This window comes from Periplaneta americana, chromosome 4 (assembly GCF_040183065.1).
Source record: "Periplaneta americana isolate PAMFEO1 chromosome 4, P.americana_PAMFEO1_priV1, whole genome shotgun sequence".
Classification (NCBI taxonomy): domain Eukaryota; kingdom Metazoa; phylum Arthropoda; class Insecta; order Blattodea; family Blattidae; genus Periplaneta; species Periplaneta americana.
In genome coordinates this window covers 204,894,706-204,907,140 of record NC_091120.1, presented here as the reverse complement: position 1 = coordinate 204,907,140, position 12,435 = coordinate 204,894,706, and the positions used below count along the sequence as shown (strand labels likewise).

Genomic DNA, 12,435 nt, shown 5'->3' with positions numbered 1-12,435 from the left:
AGCACGTAGAGCTGAAAACCCGGGTTCAAATCCCGGCGCCGGAGAGAATTTTTCTCCATTCCATTACTCTTTCATCATATGATGACGCAGAATATCTGCATGGTAATATCATATGTACTTCGGTACATTAAAATAATATATATGATATGCGTAAATCACTTCGTGATTTAAGACGGCGCTTATTCCGTCGGATCCCAGCCAACTAGTCACTCATAACGAGTGCACCTCAGCACATGTGTGGACTTCGGTCTTAGGTTCATAGACATCTATGACGTAGTGCAGAGGGCGGCCACTAGAGGGAACCCAAGAGTTGGAGCTTAATCTGAGACGATTCTATCCGACGCCAGGGTTGTATCCGGTGTGGCTTAGTGGATAAAGCATCAGCACGTAGAGCTGAAAACCCGGGTTCAAATCCCGGCGCCGGAGAGAATTTTTCTCCGTTCCATTACTCTTTCATCGTATGATGACGCAGAATATCTGCATGGAAATATCATATGTACCTCGGTACATTAAAATAATATATTTTAAAGAATGTTAATAAAGAGCAATCGAATCATAGTTAATTTGCAACCCAAGAATTTGTAACTTTAACTGTAGTTAATCTAGCTTGTAAGTTTGAGGATGTCATTTGCAGCCATGTATACTGGTCTCTGACAAATAAATATTACCCACTAGTGTCCAAAAGTTAAGCATAATTCTTAAAACAGGGAAATGAAAGGGAAAACGGTGAGCAATCGCTATAAAACTTTATCACTGTGTGTGTCGCATCGTACTTGTGCTCTGTGCATAGGGAGGGGGTACCTCAACCTCCGCCTACCCTCCGAATAAACACGTGTTTCGAAGGTAAGCAAACAGACCCAGTGCGACCCATTCGTTCTTGTTCTCTCATTGTGAACAGAGGGCAGTTTCTTATCACAGTGTATACAGGACTGCAGCAACATGCCACAGAGACGCCAACTGGACCCTGTTTTGAAGGGTGGAATAATCGGACGTCTGGAAGCAGGTCAGACACAGACCGAAGTCTCTCGAGCCCTGAGTGTGGCACAAAGTGTCATTTGGCGACGGTTCGAAAACACAGGGGATGTTCGTCGTATGCCTGTACAAGGTCGCCCATGGGTCACAACGCCGCAAGAGGACCGATATTTCACCTTAACAGCACGTTAAGCATCGGACGATGCCTGCAAGACAACTGTCTTCTGAGCTTGCAGCTGCCTCAGGCGTTCGAGTTTCCAGGCAAACTGTATACCGGAGGCGGTCTCTGTGCCAGACCTGCAGTGTGTGTCCAGGTCACTTGAGTACACATAAGGAACCATTTACAGTGGAGTCGGCAACACCAACATTGGACCTTGGAAGAATGGAGGAATGTGCTGTTTACAGACGAGTCCAGATTCAGTTTGACCAATGATTCCCGTCGCACAATAATCTGGAGGGAACGTGGAACCAGGTTTCATCCCACAAAAATCGTGGAAAAACACTCATTTTGTGGTGGTGGCGTACTCGTGCGGGCAGGCATAATGTTCAATAGATGTACAGATCAGCACATCTTTGCAGCTGTACTGTGAATGCCCAGAGGTATAGAGACGAGGTATTGGAACGGCATGTGCAATTTTTCAGAGCTACAGTTGGTCCACACTTCATCTTTATGGACGACAATGCACATCTGCATAGAGACAACCTGGTGGACGAATATTTTTTATTTTAATAGGTTATTCTACGACGCTTTATCAACAGCTTAGGTTATTTAGCGTCTGAATGAGATGAAGGTGATAATGCCGGTGAAATGAGTCCGGGGTCCAGCACCGAAAGTTACCCAGCATTTGCTCATATTGGGTTGAGGGAAAACCCCGGAAAAAACTTAAATCAGGTAACTTGCCCCGACCGGGAATCGAACCCGGGCCACCTGGTTTCGCGGCCAGACGCGCTAACCGTTACTCCACAGGTGTGGGCATGGACGAGTATCATGAGGTGGAAAATATCCGGCGCATGGACTGCCCAGCGATGTCCCCGGATCTGAACTCTACAGAGCATGCCTGGGATGCATTAGGAAGACGAGTTGCAGCCCACCAGCCTCCATCGAAAACACTTTCAACCCTCCGCAATGCTCTTGGTCAGGAATGGAAACAGCTGTCTGCAGAGCTCTTGAACCACCTGATAGAGGGCATGCCACGGCGCTGTGACGCCTGTGTAGCCATGAGGGGTAACCACACCCCATATTAACCGCTCAGCTCCATCAATGTTGTGGAAGTGATAGTCAGATTTTGTACCGTAATTGTGTAAATGTATCCGTAGGCCACAATAAGACAAAATTTGCTGATATGTGTTACTCTGTTACATACCAGATCCTGTATGATTCATTTGTATAAGTTTGGTGCCATTCTGTTAGGTTGGGAACAAAATATTGAATTATGCTTAACTTTTGGACACTAGTGTATTTATGAAGGTTACTGTTGCAAGCTCAATGCACGTAGAGTGACAGAAAACTGTCCAGTGATCTACAGACGTGGACAAATTATTAACAAAATTGACGATTTTTATGATAATTCTGTTTACAAAATTTGACTTTTCAATTTAGACTACAGTTGACAATTTTGCATATTTCTATCATTACAGTTGATAGAAATAGGCCTATGCAAAAATGTCAACTGTATTCCAAATTGAAGAGTCAAATTTTGAAAAAAAATATATAATGAAAATATTCAATGTTGCTAATAATTTGTAAATGTGCAAAAATGCCAGTGCAGTCTAAATTGAAGAGTCAAATTTAGTAAAAATATATTATAAAAATCTTCAGTTTCGCTAATAATTTGGAAACATCCGAAATATCAACTGTAGTCCAAATTGAAGAGTCAAGTTTTGAAAATATACAATACAAATCTTCATTTTTTTAAATGTGTAAATACGCAAAAATGTCAACTGTATTCTGAATTGAAGAGTGATATTTTGTAAAAAATATATACTAATAAAAATCTTCAATTTTACTAATAATTTGTCCACGTCTGTACTGCGCATGTCTGTGTACAGTGACGTTTTGAAAAGATAGCCGAGAATAAAACTCTCTGCAATGCAGCTAAGACAGCGATCAAAGCATATATACCACAGCTTGTATGGCCAGTGAAACTGTGTGTAAAGAGAGCTATATTTTGCGAACGTACTGTTCAAAGCATACATAGCGCTCTGTGTGGCCTTGGCATTAGGATCTTTTAGCCTAAAATTCCATCGCTTCTGGGGAGCTTTGACGCTGCAGTACCTAACACAGAGGCAAGACAGGCAGCCACTAGATACCGAGGACATCCACTTACGAGTGGACGACGCAGTGCTTCATCAGAGTGTATTTATGCGAGAACGTTTTGTTGCACATGTCACAGTTATACACTTTCTTCTCCTCCGAGTGAACGTGCCGATGCTGCAGCAAAGTTCCCTTCCTCAGGAACTGCCGGCCGCACACATCACACCCGAAGGCCTTCTCCTTGCTCTGCTTGGCGTGCACGAGCCGGTGCTGCGTCAGCGTGGCCTTCCGCAGGAACTGCCGGCCGCACACATCGCACGCGAACTCCTTCTCGTTGCTGTGCGTGCGGTAATGCACCTGCATGGTGTCCCTCCTGGAGAAGTGCTTGTTACACACGAGGCAAGGGTACTGCTTTTCCCCCGTGTGAGTTCTGTAATGAACTGTCAACGATCCCCTTTGAGTGAATGTCTTGCTGCAGATTTCGCAGACATATGGTTTTTCTCCGGTGTGAATTCTGTTGTGCGCTTCTAGATGGGAGCGCCTGGAAAATAGCTTCCCGCATACGGAACAAGTGTACGCCTCCTTCGTGTGTACGCGGATGTGACGGCGCAGGCCGCTTCTGTTCGTGAACGCCTTCCTGCAGATGACGCACAGGTAGGGCTCCGATATACGCCCACCCTCACTGGGGCCCCACATCACCTCCCCGCCTCTGCGACACAAGTTCACAGTCAGTGACTTACTAGTTCCAATAGGTACTGTGGTCTTCATTATACAGGATCCAGCAGTTAGTTAAATGACTGTAAGGCTTGGAAATATCAAATTAACGCAGGATATGCTTGAACAATGCTATTTACTGGCATATATATATATTTTTTTTTAAAATGACACATTTCATGTGATACCCTAAGTATCTTATAGTTTGTTGCACTCTTACCCAGAAATTGTTCATAACAGAGGTTTGCATCGCACGTTTTCGCTCGAGCGCCAAGTAGTTCATAGCATAATCCAATAGGTAGCGCACATGCATGATGGGTAAAATTGTCACGAGCGATAAATCCTCGAACGGTATAAGCCGAGTGTTAGAATTCATTCTTGTTACAGTGATGAACTGTGTAGTAACATCATAGATGTTTATCATTTCAAAACTTTAACTAACCTCTCCATAGTACAACTACAAAACTTGCTTTAAAATGTAATATAAATGTTGTAGGTAAATGGTTTTTTTTTTTTTTTTTTTTTTTCCCCCCACACAGGACTGATTTTGTTTTTGCCACATCTGATAGATGTTATTGGATGTAAATGTAATTATTATAAACGGAGAACACAATCTGGATAATGCAAGAACTGTATCAAGTTTTCTAGTAATAATAATAATAATAATAATAATAATAATAATAATAATAATAATAATAATAATAATCTCTAATAATTAGTGTATCAATCTTTGCGTCTGTAACAGTTGTGCAGCATGATTATTCGTTTTATTATATTTTCTGTGACGTTATCTCTGTACTAATATTGTTATTAATCTACTGCTATATCAATAATATTTTGTAAAACGTTTCTACATTGTCGCAGTATATAGGCGGAACACTATGTATGGACCTATCATATTATATATGTGGTAAATCAAATATTGAATAATTATTAATTAGCAATAATAACTGTATATCGAAGTTTTTCATACTATTTTATTTATAACTTCATGTTCCTGTTTTGGTACGTTCCATTGACTGTTCCATTAAACGTTTGTCATAAACACAGAAAATAAAGCCTTATTTTTACCGTGTGAGCAAAACATATGTGTATCTTATCTGTCGCCTTCCATACAAGATAAGACATGTCAGTGAGATGACCTTGTATTGTGCTTCTATTTATTATGAGCGTATCACGACCAATCGTATCTCACTCGAGGGTGCGACCCTCGACCAAGTTCAAGCGAGCGATTTAACTCCAATGCAGCACTCTGGATATAATGGCAGGGTCTGAATTAATCTTGCTCAGGATAGGGACCGATGGCGGGCTTATGTGAGGGCAGCAATGAACCTCCGGGTTCCTTAAAACCCAGTAAGTAGTAAGTTCAAGCTATATCCTGTGTTATTTTGACATTTCTGAACATTATATTCACTGCAGAACAGCATGTTGAAATTCGTCAGAACCAACTGCCAAACCTTGTACATCACAATCTCAACAGACAATACTAGTACGGCCTGCGATCCACAGGCAGTATGTTCAATGTATTTCATCCAGTGACATATGGTCCCGTTGGGCATTTCGTTCCGTCGGACCTTTCGCCCACAGCATTGTTTCGCCCTAACCTAAGTTTTGTCTGTAAATGATTTTGGTCCACTGCTATAATACCTTTCATTGTTTCGGAATCTTGATAAAAGAATACAGCATGGCATTTTTCTTTTTCTACAGATTTGGGAATTATGGTCTTCACTCTGAATCGGAATCTTTATTTTCGTAATCATGTAATTTAAGCTTGCAGCTTATTGGTCGATGTTTTTATCTTTGAATACCAGCATTACAAAACTCGCGTCTTCACATCTTCAATGCGTACATCTTGTTGCGGTCTTTGTTAAATGAATTAAAGTAGTATAGCTCTTATCTTACTTTAGTTTCTAGTTTATTTATCTATTCATCTTGTAATTAGTAATAGTTTTGGAACTGCAACAGAACACGAGCACTGGTCATTCGGCCTCAAACTTATATATATATATATATATATATATATATATATATATATATATATAAGAAAAAGAAAAGAAAAATATTATATCCTCTGGTTTCTTCTTATATATATTATTGCTTTATTATATTTGTATTTTATATTTTATCTTATCTTGTATTTATTATTAATTCATTATATTTCATCTCTAGATATCGTTTACACATATAAATAGATAAATTGCTTTTAAAACAGAAAGAAAAATGAGCCTTGATAACAACAAAGTGTTTGAAGAAGGCTGAACTTACCGAGACAAGATCACGGTTGACGTGAATAGAGCACATAAATTCGTTTGCAAAGGAAAGCCATTCACTACGTAAAAAAGACAAAAGAATTTCGAAATTGTAAAAGTACACTGCTCCCACAAAAATAAATGTCCTCTAAGAACAAAGTGAAGCCACAGTTTCGTATATACAGTTGCGAAGCTCAATACTCATTACTAAGTTTTTATTTAGTGTAATGTGTCCATAAGTTCTGTTTACTTCTTATTGCATAATTTGTTGCAGAAATAATTACAAAACTGTGTTATTTTATTGTGAAGAGAATTTTACATGTTAACATAATATATTCGCATTAAAATTTTAGGTTTAGAATGGCAGCTATTTTGGGGTTTAATATGCTGTGATTTTAATTTAGCACATCTACCTTGCTTAATTGTAGACAGAAAATTTACCATACCACTCCTATGAAATTAGTGTACGTACAATTGTGTTACTTCGTCTCTTAGGTAGTAGATAAATACAATAATTCAGTACTCAATTGTAGTATTAAAATACAGACAAATTGAATTTGCGGCGTATCATACATGACATTATGCTTAATTGTAATGTATAAATGCGAATATTGCAGTAATGGTACAGTAAACATAACCTATAATTTCAACATATCTAAATATCCGTGCGGAGCAACTGAAAATTATTGAATCGTGCATAAACGAATGTACAAGAATTTCGCAATATTTAATTCAAATAAAGGGAGGTATTACACATACGAACAACGTAATTTTCACACCAAAAATATTTCACCTTAACTCGCAAGTCAATTATGTCTGAAGTGTCTCATAATCATTGTTTTAATTAAATTTTATTATTGCAATTACACTGCATTTTAGAGTAATATATGTTGTTTTTATGCATTCCAACTAATTTATATGATTTAAAAGCCACCCTTCATGATCGGGTTAAGCGAGTCACAGGTTTGCCTTACGACCTGTATTAGATCACGATGGCAGTGACACAGTCTATTGTTCCTAGTACTCACAGCGCTCCAAGCGGCTAGCAACTATCACGAGATTTGCAAAAAATCACCCCAAGCTTCGTGACTGTATATACTAAACTGTGGTGAAGCAATGGAAACACCAAGGAGTATGCCAATCTCTGAACCTCCATAACTTCGTCATTATTTTAAAATACTTCAGACATTTCTCCACTATGCCAATTCATTGAGAACATGCGGACAGAAGTGTAATGCATGGCATGTGACAACATTCGCCCACACATATTGACAACAAAGGGTTAAATAATGTTACTTCACTGACCTTGATGTGAATGCAACAGATGTGGGGCAAATTTTACTAAAACGCTTCAAATGCATGTAGGATCACACACACGCCATAACATATTCCATTCATTGTGAACAATCTGTCTCTACTCCATAAACAGCACTGCCTACCTAATCAATGGTCTGTATTTTGGTATATTCTACTAAATTGTACTATCAGGTTCTAGTATTATGAGGAAATTCACTGATTAAAACATTGTTCATTATTTCTAGTTTCTTCTGTTCATTTCTTTTGTATAACATTTTTTATAAGGATCAGTATTAGGCCCCCTACTTTTTCTAGTGTTTATAAATGATCTTGCCCCCTAATAAAAGATGTAGGTCATCCCATATTATTTGCAGATGACACAAGTATAGTAATTACAGCCAATAACTCCAACACATTCCAATCTTTAACAGAGGAAATTCTCTTCAAAATATGTGACTGGTTCTCAGTCAATAAATTAGTATTAAATTGTAACAAAACTAACATAATTCAATTTAAATCCTGTCCAAATTCAACGTCGCAAATTTCTGGCGCAATAACTAACAATAGATCCCTATTAGAAACAACAACAACCAAATTTCTTGGCTTAAAAATCGATGTCTTAAATTAGAAAAATCATATTAAAGAAATTACCCCCCAAACTAAATTCAGCTTGTTTTGCTATTAGATCTATGCAAAAGATAGTAAATATCAATACCTTAAAAACAATATACTTTGCATACTTCCACTCGGTAATGAGTTTTGGAATAATATTCTGGGGAAATTCCACAGATAATAACAATATCTTTCTATTACAAAAAAAGAGTAATTAGAATAATAGTAGGTGCCAAATCTAGAGAATCATGTAGGACTATTTTCAAAAAACTACAAATGCCCATGGCTTGTCAGTATATCTTTTCATTAATAATCTTCCTCGTATGTAATCGTGAAAACTTTGTAACTAATTCAACAGTTCATAGCACAAATACACGTCAAAAAAATGACTTTCATACGCCATTGGCAAGTCTATTGTGCTATCAAAAAGGAGTGCGTTATATGGCAGTAAAAATTTTTAATAGCCTCCCTATCGATATAAAAAATGAAACTCAAAACATAAGATTATTTAGGGCCAAATTAAAGAAGTACCTAATTTCTCACGCCTTCTATTCTGTAGGTGAATTCATTACATTCAATAACACTTCATGAAATTGATACTAAAACTTTGTGTTGTACTAGTAGACTATATTGTAAATCTCGTCTGTATATATTTCATCTAGGCTGTGACTATAAATTAAGACTTTATAATAGTATTAAGTTTTTTTACTTGTTCCATATTCTAGCTGCAAGCAATGTATGAATACCATGGAATGTTAATAAATACAATACAATACAATACAATACAATACAATACAATACTCACCTTGCATGTGTCAACGCTTCCTCTCGCCAGCCCTCGTCCTCCACCTGGCAACATACAACTTGCTGTTAGAGTTCACATACATATACTTGTTTTCATACAGTTAGAAATGCATTAGATACACAAGGTTATATAGGACTTATTCATAGCGTCATTATTTACTTATTTTGTGAATGACATGATATCGATTACGTATAACACAAGATGGCAACACTTCCAGCAACTACTGTGAGGAGAGTAGTACCAAATGTTATTAATATAACAAGGTAAGTAATATATATTTTGATGTACCGAAGTACATATGATATTTCCATGCAGATATTCTGCGTCATCATATGATGAAAGAGTGATGGAACGGAGAAAAATTCTCTCCGGCGCCGGGATTTGAACCCGGGTTTTCAGCTCTACGTGCTGATGCTTTATCCACTAAGCCACGCCGGATACAACCCCGACGCCGGTTAGAATCGTCTCAGATTAAGCTCCATCTCTTGGGTTCCCTCTAGTGGCCGCCCTCTGCACTACGTCATAGATGTCTATGAACGCAGGACCGAAGTCCATACATGTGTTGAGGTGCACTCGAATGAGTGACTGGTTGGCCGGGATCCGATGGTATAGGCGCCGTCTTAAATCACAAAGTGATCCCAGCCAACCAGTCACTCATTCGAGTGCACCTCAACACATGTATGGACTTCGGTCCTGCGTTCATAGACATCTATGACGTAGTGCAGAGGGCGGCCACTAGAGGGAACCCAAGAGATGGAGCTTAATCTGAGACGATTCTAACCGGCGTCGGGGTTGTATCCGGCGTGGCTTAGTGGATAAAGCATCAGCACGTAGAGCTGAAAACCCGGGTTCAAATCCCGGCGCCGGAGAGAATTTTTCTCCGTTCCATCACTCTTTCATCATAAGGTAAGTAAGTTTTAATCCCATGATGCCATGACACTAGTTAGCTGACTGGAAACATTCTGCAACTCACTCTACTTACAATAACTATGTTGCCTTCCTCAGAATTAATTTTAGTTTCGTATATAATTAAAATCCCTAGAGTATGCCATTAGGCAAGTCCAGGATAACAAAGAGGGTTTGGAATTGAACGTGTTACATCAGCTGCTTGTCTATGCGGATGACGTGAATATGTTAGGAGAAAATCCACAAACGATTAGGGAAAACACGGGAATTTTACTGGAAGCAAGTAAAGAGATAGGTTTGGAAGTAAATCCCGAAAAGACAAAGTATATGATTATGTCTTGTGACCAGAATATTGTACGAAATGGAAATATAAAAATTGGAAATTTATCTTTCGAAGAGGTGGAGAAGTTCAAATATCTGGGAGCAACAGTAACAAATATAAATGATACTCGGGAGGAAATTAAACACAGAATAAATATGGGAAATGCCTGTTATTATTCGGTTGAGAAACTTTTATCATCCAGTCTGCTGTCGAAAAATCTGAAAGTTAGAATTTATAAAACAGTTATATTACCGGTTGTTCTGTATGGTTGTGAAACTTGGACTCTCACTTTGAGAGAGGAACAGAGATTAAGGGTGTTTGAGAATAAGGTGCTTAGGAAAATATTTGGGGCTAAGAGGGATGAAGTTACAGGAGAATGGAGAAAGTTACACAACACAGAACTGCACGCATTGTATTCTTCACCTGACATATTTAGGAACATTAAATCCAGACGTTTGAGATGGGCAGGGCATGTAGCACATATGGGCGAATCCAGAAATGCATATAGAGTGTTAGTTGGGAGGCCGGGGGGGAAAAGACCTTTAGGGAGGCCGAGACGTAGATGGGAAGATAATATTAAAATGGATTTGATAATAGAGACTGGATTAATTTTGCTCAGGATAGGGACCAATGGCGGGCTTATGTAAGGGGGGCAATGAACCTCCAGGTTCCTTAAAAGCCATTAGGTAAGTAATATATAATTAAAATAAGATAAGAAGAAATCATCTTCCAGAAGTGAAAAGTGATAAATTCAGTGCTTGCCCCTAGTCACCTTTTCGTCAGAATGTGTGGACTCCTCTTCCACGCCCCAGGCCTTGCCCAGGACAAACATGGAGCCATTGTCCTCATCTGACTCGAGTTCTTCTTTCACAGGAGTCGCATCACATTGCTGTCAACAAACAAACCCAGTGTGCATTTTATCTTATGAATGTTGTTTTTCTTTACTCTCACTCATAGTGAGAGTAGATGGAAATTTTCACATTCGACAAGACATAGCTTCTAAATTACACTATTCCTCTGTTTAACCCTTTCTGCTCCAATGAGGCCATTTGGAATCACTAACATTTCTGTAATCTCTGACTCATATCGTCCCGTGAATTCAAGAACTAGGTAACTCGAAATTTGCGTTTTTTAGTTACCTCTTTTATAGCACAGCAAAAATCCAGGATCTAGGTAACAGATTGAACGATACCAGCGACATCTATTTTCCAATATAACAAATAGGTAAAAGAAAACGAGACATATTCCTTAGACTCATTACGTGGACAAGTTAAGAAGTTTTATAACAGTGCAAATTCAAGTGAAAATCCATTCATCAAGCGTCTTGGTCAATACAATGCAAATTTCTACAAGAAACACAGAACACCAAAATCCTTTTTAAGTGAATAACATGCACTTTTCCACAACCTCTGACTTCCTTAAACCTACACTAATGTCTCTGTGCCCAATTGTTTTGACAGCTGGACATGAACAATATTTGTGCATCGTTATTTGAATTTACACTAAAATACGAAAAGGCAGAAAACATATTTGTTTTGGAACTTTATCAATAAATTGCTGAATGTGAAAAAAAAAAAAAAAATTCCTTAGTGCAATAAATAAGTAAATAGGCAGTGTCACAAAATATGAAAAATCAAGTTACCGTACCTAGTTCTTGCATTCAGGCGACGATATGATTTGCCTGACGATTCCATTTGATATCCTCAGAAGTAACTTAGTTTCGTTCTTTTTTTCTTCTTAAGGACCCTCGTAAATGATTGTCTCAAGCCTCACACTGCCAATTCTGAGGCAGAGTTGAGACATTGCAGAAACCAAGAAACTAAGAAAATGGACCATATTCCAACCAGTTAACCTAATTTATCTTACTGTTTGTTGTATCTACTGTGTTAAACTATACGATGTGTTCAAGCAATGGCTTCAAGAATTCTGATTACATCCCCCATCTCGATATGAGCTATCTTACAAGACCTACCTTGACATCGCTCTTCAAGTTGACAGTCACCTTCGGAGCACACGTGTCCCGTATATTGGAACACAAATTGTCGGAAACGGGTTCCGTTTTGATCAGAACCAAATTATTTGAGAGGGTGCCCTTCATACTGTCTATTTTCCCGTAAGTAAGAAAACTGTGTAAATGGGCAACAGTTCCTATATTCAGAAGAATGCGCACGATAATCTCCTTACCATAGTGAAATGTAGTACATTAGGCCAAGTTACCTACTTTCAACTTTCACCACAGCTTTCGCGATCATACGCACCATATCTATAACTGGCTCTCGCCAAATTTGGAGATTGCACTGATTGT

At 38.5% G+C, this 12,435-nt stretch overlaps 1 protein-coding gene across 1 annotated transcript in view; it reads right to left on the bottom strand.

The window, feature by feature from the left end:
* The window catches only part of LOC138698673 (zinc finger protein 271-like), a 46,444-nt gene extending 35,460 nt beyond the window's left edge, over positions 1-10,984 (bottom strand). The window contains exons 1-2 of the mRNA XM_069824835.1: positions 10,903-10,984; positions 8,903-8,946 (exon numbers count right to left, since the gene is read on the bottom strand). The gene's annotated coding sequence lies outside the window, so the exon portion shown is untranslated. The remainder of the gene's footprint in view (positions 1-8,902; positions 8,947-10,902) is intronic.
* Between the last annotated feature and the right edge of the window lie 1,451 nt (positions 10,985-12,435).